The sequence below is a fragment of the Parasteatoda tepidariorum genome, chromosome 1 (genome assembly GCF_982258835.1).
Source record: "Parasteatoda tepidariorum strain Cologne lab strain chromosome 1, Ptep-v5.0, whole genome shotgun sequence".
Classification (NCBI taxonomy): Eukaryota; Metazoa; Arthropoda; class Arachnida; order Araneae; family Theridiidae; genus Parasteatoda; species Parasteatoda tepidariorum.
This window is the reverse complement of record NC_141755.1, coordinates 129,914,118-129,929,940: the sequence shown is the minus strand read 5'-3', so window position 1 is coordinate 129,929,940 and position 15,823 is coordinate 129,914,118. Positions and strand designations below refer to the sequence as shown.

The 15,823-nt window shown below is 29.9% G+C and overlaps 1 long non-coding RNA gene across 1 annotated transcript in view; it reads right to left on the bottom strand.

The window, feature by feature from the left end:
• The window catches only part of LOC147816954 (uncharacterized), a 111,778-nt gene that overhangs the window by 33,601 nt on the left and 62,354 nt on the right, over nt 1–15,823 (bottom strand). The window contains exon 6 of the long non-coding RNA XR_015429613.1: nt 15,058–15,100. This is a non-coding gene — a long non-coding RNA (uncharacterized LOC147816954). The remainder of the gene's footprint in view (nt 1–15,057; nt 15,101–15,823) is intronic.

Here is a 15,823-nt window from a genome sequence, read left to right as displayed (position 1 = left end):
TGATTTTTTTTCTCTTTTTTGCAGTAGAAATTAAAAATAATTTTTTAAAATTCATTTATTTATTATTATATAAAAGTATCTTCCGTCCAATAAGTCAATCGGTAAAAGTTTAAAGTATCACAATAAATTTTAAAAAAAACATTTAGGAAAAAGATTGAGTTCATTTTTAGTAATTTAAATTATATAAAGCAATGTCATGAAAATAAACTATTTCAATAATCTGAACGAGTAGTTGTATCAAAGAATATACATAGGGAAAGAACTCTAGCTTTCATTGACATGATGTAAACAAGTTCCCCAATGTTAGGTGCCTTCTTGTGTATAAAGGAGAAAACAACATTTAGGGGTAGAGCAGCAGAGGTTTTTGAAACGAGTTTGGACCATCCTCTCCTCTTAACCAATACTAGGAATATAGTTCACTCTTCAGGAGTTGACACTTGGCTCCACCATCTCGGAAGCAGAGTTCATTTCAGCGCGGGAGTAAGAAGAGAAGCATCTCCGTGCTTGAAATTGAGACAACCTTTAATGCAAGTCAAACACAAACAGTTAATTCTTTTTCAGTCACTTACTTCGCTTTATCATCTGCTATTACAGCTTTCGTTTCTCTAGCTAATTAAAATATATTTTAAATTTAAAAACTGCTGTTTTCACAGAAAAATGTCTCAAAAAAAGACAAACTATTCACTCAAAAGAGAGAAATATCGTTAAAATAATGGCGCGAAATATCAAATTTAGGAAATATTTAATGTTAAAAAAAATGAACATGAAGTTTGAGAAATAAATATTTTTGCCGTAACGCGCCAAATAGCAACCCTGAGCAGCGATAGTTCAGGGGATAGAGCGTTCGCCTTCCAATGAGGCGAACCGGGTTCAAATCCCAGTCGATACGAATTCCGCATCCGGCTTGCACTGACCACAGTGCTGACGTGAAATATCCTCAATGGTAGACTGATCATGGGTTAGAGTCCTCTTGCGTCATGCTAACCGTGGGAGGTTTTCGTGGTTTCTCTCTCCATGTAATGCAAATGCGAGATAGTTCCACCAAAACGTCCTCCACGAAGGCAAATTTCCTCCAGTACTTGATCCAGCAGTTCCCTTGTCTTCTGGATTGGATTCAAGATTACAAGACTACAGAGTTGAACATTAATAGTCGTAAACCCATAGAATTGGGTCGGCTGTTCAAAGGCGATTATAAAATTAAATAGCAACCTTGTTCAGGATTGCTCATAAACTTTTCTCAAAAATAGCAAAAAAGTACCATTGCATACCACGTGATGAAGGTGGAGACAAGTGCCAACTCTCGGTGAATGAGCTATAGTGAAACATTGTGGAACAGAAGTTTTTTTTAAAAATTTTTTTATCGTTGGTTTGTTCTGTATTTTTACACAATTAATAAGCAGTACTCTACTGTTAAGATTTTTCGTTGAAAATACATTTATATCTCCCATGTTAGTTAAATCTGCTAACACATTTTAACATTGAAATTTTAACATGGTAGTTCAAAAGAAAGAAAGAATAAAATAGCGGTTGGAAATAAGCAGCGTACCCAACTATGTATGTTTACAACCTGAATTGCGAATCCATTCCTTTGATCACCGTTGCATCAATCAGCAATTTTTCTTTTCCTTTAAAAATTCATCAAAAAGGTAAGAAAATCAAAATAATGCACCCTCAGTGGTCGGAAAAAGCGAGCTACAAGTAGCGAAACTACTGTAGTCGATACTTTATTTTCGTAGTTTGTAGTGTAGTGCACTACTTTTTAAAAGCGGAAGTTGTAGCGTGAAGAGCGCTAGAGAAAAAAAGAAGGAAAAAAAACAGTTTGTTGCGATTTCTGGCAAAAGTATTTTTAAGTTTATTTCATATTCGTCGTTGAACAGCCAAATCAATTTTTTTTGGGTTTACTAATGCTCAATACCGTAGCTTTTCTAATTTTGAACCCGATCCAAAAGGCAAGGGAACTTTTGTATGGTGGAAATTTCCATCATGGGGGACTTTTTGGTGGAACTGACCCGCATTTGCGTTACATAAAGCAGAAAAACCACGAAAATCTCCCACGGTTAGCCTGACGGCAAGGGGACTCTAACCCATGATCCGTCTACCATTGCTGATATTTTACATCAGCCTTGTGGTCAGTGCAAGCCGGATACGGAATTCGCATCAACCAGCCATCGCTGGGATTCCAACCCAGTTCATCTCATTGAAAGGGTGAACGCTCTATCCCCTGAAAATTGCTTCGTTTGATGTTCCAAAGCAAGTTTCCTTTTTTATTTTTGTGGGCAGAAGTTAATTTTTCATGTTCTTAAATTATTTCGTTCATTATCATTGTAAATCTTGTAAGCAAAGGAATAATTGGAAATCGAATTATTAAGATTGAGTCCTAGAACGTGAAGATCCGATCATTAGATATAAAGTTATTCAGGGTGTTCCATTTCACGATATTTCACGATTTCTTATCATTTCCTTAATTAAATATTCACTGTCAAGAAGAACTTAGAGTTCAAAGGCTAAAGAAAATAAATTCGTCAAAAGTACTTTAGAATAAAAAATTATCTCATGTAAAAGATGAATTACCATTTCTTAATAACTTCTCATGCAGGTTAATTTTTTATTCCAAAACATTTTAAACATTTATGGGAATTATGCTAATCAGTAACGTACGTATGTCTGCGAAAAGTATTGAAGTAGTAACTATATTTTTAAAAAAAGTAGTTATAGTTAACTACAATTGTAATAAAGTAGTTGTAATTAACTACAAAGAAAATGTAATTTTATCGACCACCCTTTTATTCAGAAGCCGGCCCATATTACATTATATCTTGTTTACTTCGATAAATTGTCACATTTATTGTCAATATTGCTTTGGATTAGTTTTTTTTTTACTTCCCTCTATGGCCTTTCAAAATTTAGGAGGAATTAATTCTTTGCTCGATTTACGCTAATAATTTGATCTGATTGATAATCATCTAGAATTTCTAGAACTACAGATCTATTAACTTTTTAAAAACATAAAACTATTCTGTCCGTATTTTTTTCTGTAATTGAAAAGAGATAATTTATTTTTACCTTTTCAATGTAAACTTTAACATTTCCAATTCAAATCTTTAGTTTGAAATCTTTTTCTTATGGGAGTTTCCTTCATTTGATTTTTTTATTAAATATTTCAACTGAAACTGTTTTTTTCATTATACGTTTTAATATTTACCTGTAATAGTTATTATTCACATTATATATTTTGATTAATTTATCTTTTTCTTCAATAAATGTGGCATCTCATCAGATACTAAACATTTAAAATGAATTGATTCATTTGGAGGTAAAAAATATATTTTATTAATTCAATATTTGTATTTATACTTTGCATGTAATATTTGCATTGGGAAGCAAATTGATTTATCAAATAAAATATATTTGAATATACATGCATGATTTTATTTCTAATCCCAAAATTTACTTATTTTCGATTTTAAAAATTAAACGTAAATTTTTATCATTGTCTATCAAAAAATTAAACATTTTTTATTACATTAAATAAATAATCTCAAGAAACTAAAGCATTAACCTATTATCCGATTGAAAACTTTGTTCGTTTCAAAAAATACTCAAACAAGAAAAAACAGTATACAGGTTTCAAGCGCTCATAAACAGGCGCCCATTTCCAAGACGTGAATCAGAAGAAACAAATATGGTTTGAAATATAAAACTAAGAGCTCCTATTTAAAAGTGAAATAAATAACGGGAAGATACAAAACTAGAAAATAAAAAACACAGTAGCCAAAAGAGAACAAAAAAGATAACATGATCATTTTTCCACCTCTGCTTATCATAAGCGTTTTAACGTCTCATATTAATTCTAATCACCCTATTTCTGCGTTTCATACTTCCGATTTGCACACACTTAACTTTCACAATCTTCTAACTTTACTTAACCTAAAAAATTAACATCTAACTAAGTAACATAACAACTAAGATTTTAAAGTCCTTTTTAGGTAACAAATACCAAATTTAGGTCTCTTAAAGATCCTATTAGCTTTAATGATCACTGGGGGCATAGACTACATTCATTGTCAGCGTGACATTGGCTACATCGGAACCAGACGCCCTTTAAAATTTAGACTTAAGGAATACGATAGTCCGCTATCAAAAAATCACCAATTGCTGCAAAGTGTGGAAATTATGGGTATAAATTAAATTTCGATGTCAAAATTATTTCCACTGTCACATCAGCTCATCTTGATGCCCTGAAATCTTGTTTTATTCAAATGAATGCTTGAGCCGCGATCGCTCAACACCTTCCAATGGACGTGAGCAGGGTTCGAATTCCAGCGATGACTGGTCGATACGAATTAATCATCTGGCTTCCACCGACCACAGCGCTGATGTGAAATATCGTCAGTGGTAGACGGATTATGAGTCCCCCTTGCTGTCAGGCTAACAGTGGGAGGTTCTCGGTGGTCTTCCTCTCCATGTAACGCAAACGAGGGTTAGTAGCCTCACAAAGTTTCTCCCAATATTTTATCCAGGAGTTCCCTTGTCTTCTGGATTGGGTTCAAAATTGCAAGGCTACGTAGTTGAACATTAGTAGTCGTAAACCCAAAAATTGGGTCCGCTGTTCAACGATGGTTATAAAATAAAATAAAAATTAATACTTATTCCCTTGTTAAAGATATCAGATCCTCACCACCTCTCCATAACGAGTGGAAATGCATTTTACCTTGATTTGCTCTTCTCGGCCACTGTGGTTTTTCTTGTTCTGTGGATTTTTTTATCTCTTTCGGCTAGAGTGATTTTTTTTCTTCTTGTTTTATTTCTCATCTTTATTTTTTCCATTTCTCGTTGGCAACTTTTCGTTTCATATTTCAAATCACTTTTGTTTCTTTTCATACACGTTTGGCATGTCTAGAAAATGGCTCCTGTTTTGAGCGCTTGAAACATTTTCCTATTAATAGGGTTTTCGAAGCGAATGAAATTTTTAATCTTGTAAAATCTTTGTTGCAATTCAAAAATGGAGCGTTTACGTTACTTTCAACTAAATAATGCTTAATAATGTTTGATAAATAATTAGCCGAAAATACGTCCTCACTCAATTTATTTTATAACAAACGAGCATCTTTAAATTATATTTAGTAGGGGTGCACAACCTTTTTGAGTGAAGGGCCCCATAGACAGCAGATTAACCAACGAAGGGTCGCAAGCCGAAGTACTTAGACAAACTTGTTTATTAATTGTAAGTAGTGTTTTCTATATAATCATTGTTCAAGGCACTAAATTCTCATCAGATAACCTTGTAATATGTTGGCATAAAATCAAATATTTTTGAACGTTTAAAATAAAAAACTTCAAAACTGATTACTTTGAAAATATAAGACAATCAGAATCAATTTTTCAGGAAAAAAATTAGACAAATTAAAATAATTAAAAACAATGAGAAAATTCATGTTTTTTATATCACATTACATAATACAAAAGTGCATTTGTTCATAAAATTAAATTCAAGAAAATAAATATTCTAGTTATTAAAATAAATGCAAGTTAAATACTTTAATTTAAAGAAAGTTCATAAGGTTAAAAATGATTGAAATTTAAATAAAAACCCCTTTTAGCTCAAAATAAGATTCAACGTTTATTAAGGAATATATTTAAATTTTAAAATATTTATTTTAACTAAATTATTAGAGGCGAGGATGGAGAAAGGAAAAAAAAGAAAGAAAACATTAATTTTGAAGGAACTATTTTCCTTAATAGTAAAAAACTAACGAGATACTTGTTTACAACTCTTTGGGACCAATGCTTTTACATAACACTATTTAGAATTAATACTCATGTATTAACAATAAATTAAAATTTACATTACTTCATGTTACTTATCTTGATTACATTTTTTTACAGTTAAAATTTAATGATATACAAATCGTTTCCCAGCACATCATCATAATTGGCATAAAATGGCCGACGTAGGTAAAAAAATGCTTTAAAAAATTTCTTAATGCTTATCCTGCAAATTGCAAAATTTTCAAATAGTGTGATGGTTTTATCTACTTGATCATGTGATAGCTTTTTCGAACCATTAAGTGAAAATTTAATGATTTTGTTAAAAGACTTTTCCTTAATTTTGAACAAGCCAAATTCATTTTGGAAAACAGTCTTTCGACAGAAGCTATTATTATGAGCAGTATTAAACTTAAGGCAAATAACTTAACGAGTTTAGGAATCGATAACAGTAACAGCGTATGATTTTGTAAACACCAAAATATGAATCGCGATTTGTGATTTTGAATCTCGTGAATACAAATCGCAAGGGATAATTTTTAGATCTCGTTAATGTGAATACGAAATGCGATTTTTAGATCGTGTGAATACAAATTGCGATGTGTGACTTTTATATTAGTTCCGATTCATGTGGCTTTTAGAATTAACGGCCAAAAAAATAAAATAAAATAAAAGTTCGAAAAAGTTCTTATTTTTGTGTTGAAATCGACACAGAGCAGTTAAGTTATTATTTTAATGAACGATTCAAAACTCGCGCGCCTTGAAACAATAGTAATAAAAATATCAGGATTTTTTTAAACCGTGGGGAGAGTCGTAGAAAGAACTTCCCTAAAAACTATAAAAATCCCTTTATATTTGCAATGAAATCGGCATAAATATAGCGCGTCAAAAAGAGATGTATTTAAATGCTTGATTCGAAAATTAAAGTGTCGCAATAGCGTATAAAAATATTGGGACTTTCTGAACCTTGAAGAAATGTGTAGCAATAATTGCCAAAGTAACGATTCGTAAATAATTTGATTCGTGATAAAATCGTCATAAATAAACCATGTTAAAAATGATTATCTAAAAGAGCGATTCGTTATTCGCTGTTCATAATAATATATCGTGCTAAAAATATCCAAAGTTTAAAAACCATGTGAAATGTGTCGCGATAATTTCAGAAAAAAGGATTAAAAATCATTCAGATTTGAGATGATGTTTGCGCAAATAAAGCATTTCATTATAAAGCATTTAATAATAAACAATAATCGATAATAAAGCATATTTAGCTTTAATAAAGCATTTTCATTACTTTCAAGACATTAGTACTTAGTTCGATTTCATAAAAAAAATTGCGGTTTCCGTAACTGCGTGAAAATGGGTAGCAATAATTACGAAAAGTCATTGGATTTACGGCGAAAACTATGCGTAAATCCGCAGCATTAACCATCGAAAAAAAAACGATCGAAAAGCTACACTGGTTGAGATTGGGTACACCAAAAACTTTATTGCGCAATAAAAATACAATTTAAAAAAAAAAATAACTATAAATAATTTTTTTTCATTTTGCTCAGGCTGCTGCCGCGGGTCGCACATAGAGAGCATGTTGTACCCCATACTTCAGACAATTGAAATTAAATTTTGTTAAACGAGTGTATTATACAATTGCTCAATATATCCTTCAATGATGTTTTTTCGAAAGATACTTAGCATACATTTGCCCGGTATTCCCTACAAAGCTCGTAAAGTAACTACATAGACCCATTTGGGCAATAATTTCAAAATTAAAAAAACGTAAATATTTATAATTTAAAAGTTTATCAATATAATATAAAATTAAGAAGAGTTTTTAAGCAGCAATAAAAAAATGCATTAACAAAAAAATAATTGTGAAAATTTGCCTTTGAAATAAATGGAAAAGTATGCATTAAGCGTTTACTTGTGTGATTATTTAACAAATGCAGTTTTCTTGTAGTTGAATGAGACATCTTTCTTATCCTACCACAAACACCACATTCAATTCAATTAACCCATTTTAGGCCAAGCATAGAAATTTTATAAAATGTAGTATTATTTTCATTGAAATATACTTACATTGCATTCATTAAGACACAAAAAAAATGTCGTGTATAAATTTTTGTTATTTTATTTAAGAAATAAAATGGGGGGGGGGTATGAGCAATATTTACCAAATCAATGAACAAACCATTTAGTTGAATGCTTGTTTTTTATGAATTTCTTTTATTTTATTTACTGACTTGCAACTTTAATCTGTCAGTAAAACATAATGATAAATTTTAAAAGGAATAATATACATTTTCAAAAAATTTCATTCGTTAATAACAGTTTTAAGTTTTAAAAAGAACTTTAAAAGTTTAAAAATTTCTCAACAGAAAGTATTTACTCCAATTGAATTACTGTTAATTTTAGGAAGTCTTAAGAACCCTTGACAATAGCAGAAAAATGAAATTAGTGAAAAAAAATACGTCGCAATGTTAATAAAAAATATTTATTGAAATGGTGCGTTTGCGCAACTTTGGCCGAAAATGGGTTGAAATCAACTAAATCTTGAGCCCACGAAATTTAAATCAAAATTAAAAACAAAATTAAGACGATTAAAAGTGATAAAAAAAATTGAAAAGCGAATTAAGGCAAATGAGAAGGATTGCGCTAGACTTATGAATGAACTGGTGCATAGGACTTAAAGCGTTTTAACCAAAAATAGGTACCTATCAAAAATATTAAATATCTACTCTAAGATATAGCCGAACAGTAAATATTTTATGATAAAAAATACCATTGTTTTTGAATCAGTAATAATTTCATAAACTATTAAAACCAAAATATCCCGATTAGCTGTCATTTCAATCAAGGGATTCATTTTGATCAGATTCATATTAAACAGTGGGATTTAATATGAAACAAAACTTCTTTTTTTTATACTACACTGGCATTCATAACTCTGACTGTGTAATTAAAAATAACATCATTATCATAGACACCTCTATACTGTAAGCAGTGCACACAAAAAATGAACTCCTTTAATAACTCTTGATTTAATGATCGGTTATTCGCCTTCAAAGATTCAATATTAATGGTTCGAAAATCTACCTTTAAATAAGCTGATTATATAGAGAACCCGATATTTTAAGTTGCAAAATCAGATGCGAAAACGCATTTTTTCACCTAACGTAGTATTCTTACGTAGAGCAGAGGTATTTTTGAAAAAAGAAATTTGGATTTTTGACTGCCAAAATATGTGGGTAGCCGTACTCTATTCCAGTTAATTTCGCAGGGGAACAATCAAAATTTAAGACTCATTAATATAAATTCACTTCTTTGTATAATTCGCTAAATCTCGATAATTTTTAAAGCATAATGCACATAAATATAAAACTCATTTATCTGAAAATAATTACACGTAAAGAATAATTTTAAATACCTTTTTATTATATTATTTAACAGCAGTTTAAAAATGTTTGAATTGTAAGGAATCTGGATTTTTACATAATTTTGAAGTATTTAATTTCAAATGACAAAATGCAAAATTTAAAGGAAATCGGTTGGAAAGTTATAGAGAAATAAAGTTCAACTATACATTTTTAAATGGATATATCAAAAGTTTTTTCACCGATTTTATTCAAATATTTTTGCTATTTGAAATAATGTAAAATTGTAAAATGATTTGCATACTGTACAACTCAAAATTATTATTTTTAAGTAAATTTGTAATAAAAATAACCGATGAAATATATACGAATAGTTATTAATGCGAGAATTAAAATGAATAGTTATTAATACGATGCATACATCAAAATTTTTAAATTTCATGAAAATATGAAAATTTTGTTTCGTGGCCTCCCCACCCCAATGAAAAATTCCTGTGCCAACCTAAGATTTAATGGATCATCTTTATTTTTTAGAATATTAAATGTGATATACTATGGCCATTATTAGTCTTAGTGTCACTTGAAATTAAATCATAGTTGATTTGAAAGTCTCAAAAATTCATTTAAATTTGTACTGTCTTAGAAGTTTGAAACAAATTGCGAACCTATGATTAATCAGGATCAATCATGTTTTTGCTCTTAGTTAGTTCTCTTCCATTTATAGTGCAAATACATTTATTTAATTTACGTTATGAATCACATAATAAATAGAAAATAAAATATTTTCTGACAATTATTTACCTTCTTTATTCATAATTTTATTTAAAATTAAAATTCTATCTTTAAGTCAAAAATTAAGATTTCGTAATACCTTATCAAGTTATCGATATCAATTAAGAAATGTCATGTGTTAGAATCGGTTTAAGATTATTGTTTAAACAAAAAATGTGAATAGGAAGTATTAGGTTCGAATCCCAGCGATGGCTGGTCGATATGAATTCCGCACACGGCTCGCGCCGACCACAGTGCTGACGTAAAATATCCTCAGCGGTAGATGGATCATGGGTTAGAATTCTCTTGCTGTCACGCTAATCGTGTGGGGTTCTCGTGGTTTTCCTTTCCATGTAACGCTATTGCGGGTTAGTTCCATTAAAATGTCCTCCACGAAGGCAAATTTCTCCCAATACTCGATCCAGGAGATCCTTGTTTACTGGATTGGGTTCAATATTACAAGGCTACGGAGTTTAATATTAGTAGTTTTAAGCCCATAATTGAGTCTTCTGTTCAAAGACAGTTATAAAATAATATAAAATATTAAAAAAAATCTTATAGAATATGTATGACAAAATTACTGTACAGAAGTTTGCTTAAGGGTTTTTTTAAAAGCATTTTCTTTTATTTATGTCAAATAATTTGTTTGTATGCCTGTACTTTATTCAAGTTATTTTGCTATTAAACGAAGTCGGTAAAATATTTTTTTTTACACGAGTGTGATGTACTAACAGCCAATTTACACTGGATTTCGTACATTGATTGGTAAATGAAGTATTTTGTATCAAATGTCAATTTTGCATTCTTAATTTTATTTTAAGCAATTGGAATTGATTTACAATAAAAGCATGGTTGAAATTCTATTTAAACAATATTAGCAACAACCATGTAAGCATTAAAAATAATTCAACCGGAAAAAAATCTTTCAAAAATCATGTTTCAAATTTATTTTCGTAATTTTTGAAGTTTTAAAAAACAATTTCAATTACATAATCCTTGTCAATAAACCAGCAAATTTAAAACATAAATTACAATTTCAACAATATTCAAACTTTAAAAAAGTAAAATATAAAAATCATACTTTGTTTTTTTTTACTACTTTAGTAGTAATACTTTTTTTTTTACGCCGCACTTTAAATAGTTTAAACTACCTATGATATAAACACACACAAAAAACTGCTATTGTGATTGTATATTTATTTTTAAAAAAAATTGTATGAATTTTATTTTGCAAAATGCATTTTTGGTTACATATTTTAGCTAATAATAGCATAAAATTTAAAAATGCAACTTTCGTGTTCAGTTTATTATCCTGAATTAATTCAATATTATGCTTAAGAAAATTTTTTATAAATGAATAAGTATTTATTTTTTGCTGTTTTTCAGAGAGAAGGTTGAAAAATAAGGAAAAAGGTAAGCAAAAGTAAATAAATGAAGGGTTAAGAATTATTTGCATCTCTAGTAAAAAACTTAAGATTCTGTTGTTGTTGTTGTTCCCGTCAAGTAACATTTTTTCTCTTTCTCACTCTGGTTGAACGTAGAAGTAACGACGCGCATGCGCACTGCTTAAAACAAAAAAGAAAAAGAACTGAATTTTAATCGTCAGTCGATATGTAGAATTTCATGTAGCTGTTGAGCTTTAATTTGAAATGTAAACACTTTCTTTTCTTTTATTAAATATTCAAAATATTCTTAGATTTGACTGTTGAATTAGAATTGCGTCGATTTCCTCTTAATAGAATTTTTAGACCTACATTGATCACTTCTTAATAAAATTTCTAGAATTAGATTTATAGATGAATCACCGTTAGCAGTTGTTTCTTATGCCACTTGCCAATACCAGCAAGCCTGCTTGGTGAAAGTATGTGAATTTAGGGCAAAAGTGCGTCTCTTGTGCTTCTGTGGCGCCATCTATGGCCAAAAATACGAAGTCAGTCACACGCACGTCATAGCCCATTTACAGGGCGGACCCATTCATATATCCATTTATTCATCCACAGATCGTATTTTTGACCTGAATCAGAGAACGATCAATCTCCAATTCATTTTTTGTATTTTGTAACCGTCGTTGAACAGCCGATCCAGTTTTTTGATTTACAACTACTAATGTTCAACTCCGTAGCCTTGTAATTTTGAACCAATCCAGTGAAAAGGAAACTCCCGGATCAGTACTTCCAGAGGTATGATTTGTTTTTTGAATATAAAAGACTTTGTGACCCGACAGATATAACGAGCACCAGTCACCATTTACTATATGGGAAGTCTTCGGCAGGTGGTGATTTAACCCACGACCTCTTGGACATGGGCCCAACGCCTTATTAACCAGACTAACCTGGCTTTACTTAAAATTATCTTAAATATTCCCATTTCCTATTTCGGATCAAAATTTCAGGTGAAAGAATACCAAAAAAGATTTTACGTATGTATACATATTTCTTATATATAAACCAGTATACTTTTAATAAAAAATGACATTGAATAAAAATAGCAATTTTTGAATAAAAATTCTCAAACCAAATGTCCTTCTCTGTTTGCATTATATCAAAAAGTTTACCCATTTTTGTCAAAAATAAGATTAGAATAAAACAACTTTGTGAACAACATCGCTTAACCTTATGACAAATTTTGGTTCAGTTAAATCCTCTTGTCCAGAAAGTGAATTTTAACGTCATAATCAATCCCGCCTCTTTTTGAGTCACGTGAAGACATTTTAAGCTAATTTTGAGTTATAATTTTAATAAATTCAGATTAATTTTGAAGAATGATCAGTTGATTTTTGAAAGTTTTTAGTTATAGACTAGTTAAAATAGTCAACATTACTCGATTACCTTACGCATGCAGGTTGCTCGTTCGTAATATTAATTTTACCTCTTTGAGTATTCCGCTATATCACAAGAACTTTTAACGAAAATTAAAAAATTTTTGTGCAAAATTATAAATTTTTTTATCTATAGATAAATCCAAGTCAAAATTTTAATAATTATTTATTATAAACTTTATAGTTATTTTATTCCATAAAAATTAATTAAAAATTATAATAAAAATTTATTTTATTTAATAAAAGCCGAAAAAAATTGAATTGTAAGGTTTACATTTTAGCATCGTTTTCATTAATCTAAATTAAAATGGCGAAATACAAAATTTGGTAAAATCAGACAAATAGTTTCTGAGAAATTGAATTTTGAAAAAGTCGTTTTTTTCAAAACTGCGTAAGTCTTAGGGCGCTTTTTCATTACACGACACGATACCGACAAAATCGGACGACAAATGTGTGAACGATAATGTCGTTGCCGGATCGTTTAAGCAACTGTTTTTTCACTTGTCCGATATCGTTAGTCCGAGAAGTAGAAATTCTTGTTCATTCAATGTTTTGAGCTTGAGTGTGTAGAGACATAAAATTTAAATAATTTATTTGAACGTGTTTCGAAAAATTATAAGTTTTAGTTTTGAATTCGTTTTGGCAACGGAGTTAGATACATAATAAATGTTGTTGTGTTCTAAAATGTTTAAGAAATAAAATATGTTATTTTTCGATAAAATTATTGGTAGTATCGTAAATTGGCGTTCATTTAATTTAGTTGGCACAAAGACCCAACAAGTGAGCAGTTGCTTGTGTTCTGCTGTGATTTTTTTCTGCAAAATTTGAATATGCCGGATGATAATCGACGTCTCAAACTTCTTACTTTATTTTAGAAGAAAAAAGCTAGCAGTGCAGAAACGTTTTTGGGTGTACGAAATGGTACTTACGTATTAACGCCACAGCAGCTACAGATTTGGCGGTTTTTAAGTGCCGCCAATCTACACTTAAAATTATGTCTGTAATCACTTAACATTACTTAAATTCTTTAAATGTTTTAAAGTATTAACGTTTTTTTCAAATCGAATTAAAATATTAGTTTCATTTAGAATAATCTTTTTAGATGATTTTTTAAATGAGTTTTATCAAATTTATCTTATGAAGCCGTTCTATCATGTTTCAAAAAAATGTTTCAGTTGAATCAGGGAACAGACTTTATATTATTCAATCAAGCAGAAACCAGTAGTTAGATCGAGTTCTGTTTGAAATACATAAGGGTCTTTACTTGCCTTTTTATCAAACCATTACTATTATAAAAAATACCACCCCTTCATTAAAGCATATAATGAATTTATAAAAATTTCCAATGAAACTTTTATGATTGTTTACGTCTTTCAACCTCATTCTAATGTAAAAAATGCAACTTCATGAAATTAAAAATTTATAACCAGACATGAGAATAAATTATATAAAACTTTTATTTTCGAATTTTACATTTGACATGATCTAATAAAATATTAAAATTGATTAAAAGAATAAAATAATGATATCAAAAGCGGAGATAAAACAGGAAAGATACACAACAACTAATAAAATCGCCACGATTTGAGGAGAAATTTTCTTGCCTAACCGACATTTGATTCCGACAAACGTTATCGTCTTGTCGGATACGACATAATCGTTATCGTATCGGTGAGTGAAAAAGCGCTCCGTTGCTGACCATGTATTTTACTTGACCCTATGTCGTTCGCCGACAATCGGATCCGTTTTGTCGTTATCGTGTCGTGTAATGAAAAAGCGCCCTTATGTTTAAGAATTAATTTCTCAGTAAGTATTCGGACGATATCTTTCAAATTTCATATTTCACCATTTAAAATTGCAAATTGATGCGAAGCTTGTATACGAATTCAATTTTCTTTACTACTACTAAATAAAATAATAAAAGATAAGTATTTACTGAGAGTTTTATTTTGCTTGAAATTATTTCTGGATAAACGAAGCTCGTGTGAAGCTTTGTGTGAAAAATCTTTCAATTCGCTTAAAAAGTTCAAGCTATGATGAAATACGCAAAAAGTAAAGTTAATATTAAAGGGTCCATATTCAGGACCACTCTCCTGTTTTAACCACTAAAATCTTATTTCTCAGATTGCGGCTACCTCCTATTCGAATCCGCCAAGAAAATGATCAAAATTCTTGTTTACACAACAGAAGTTTCCATTTGTGTTGCATTTTTGAAAGAAAAAAAAATCCAGCAAATGAAACAGGTAGCAACAGGCATTAAAAAATTTACATTTTTGGACAAAACACGCGGAAGATTTCAAAATTGAAAAGACAAGAGAATTATAATGTTACCTGTATTTTGTTGTACTAGCTCAATTGACATTATAACTCTTTCCTGCAAGAAAAACAGTTGCTTTAGCAAACCATAGTTCAAAAAAAAAAGAAAGAAAAAAACAGCAGTATAAATAGTACAATCAAAAAGGCAGGACATGTAATGACTCCTTCCAGGGTTGAGAAAAATTTAGACCAGACGTAACCCCCTATGAGTTTTTCAAATTCCGATACTTTGATTAAGACATTATATAAGATATTATAAAACACATACTCCATATTTATCAAATTACACTCTCACTGCGTAAAATTTTAATCGAAAAACCATATAGTTTTTCATTTGCTTTTATAACCCTTTTATTGACAATTTTTTTCTTTCGGTTTTTCATACTTCAAATATCACATTTAAGTAATCGCTTTTCTTTCATTGTACCAACTTCATCGCAGAATTCATTACAATTTCAAATTTAATTTGGCAACTAATTTTTTTCAAAAATGGTTAAGTTTTAATTCAGAAATTTTGATGTGATGATGATGATGATGTGACGCTTCGAAATTGAGTGCTGACCATATTCTGACGTGCTAAAAACACGAAAGGAATCTAAGAAAGAATCTTTAAAAAATGTTAAAGAATCTTTTGACCATTTTCACATGGTAATAAAACTTAAATATTTCAAACTTATTACGACACTCAGGGACATACTTAAGGTCTTAAGCGATTATCATGGTTAATAAATATCAGATTTCGTTTAACAAGGTATAAATTAAGCGAAAGAATTTTTTATTC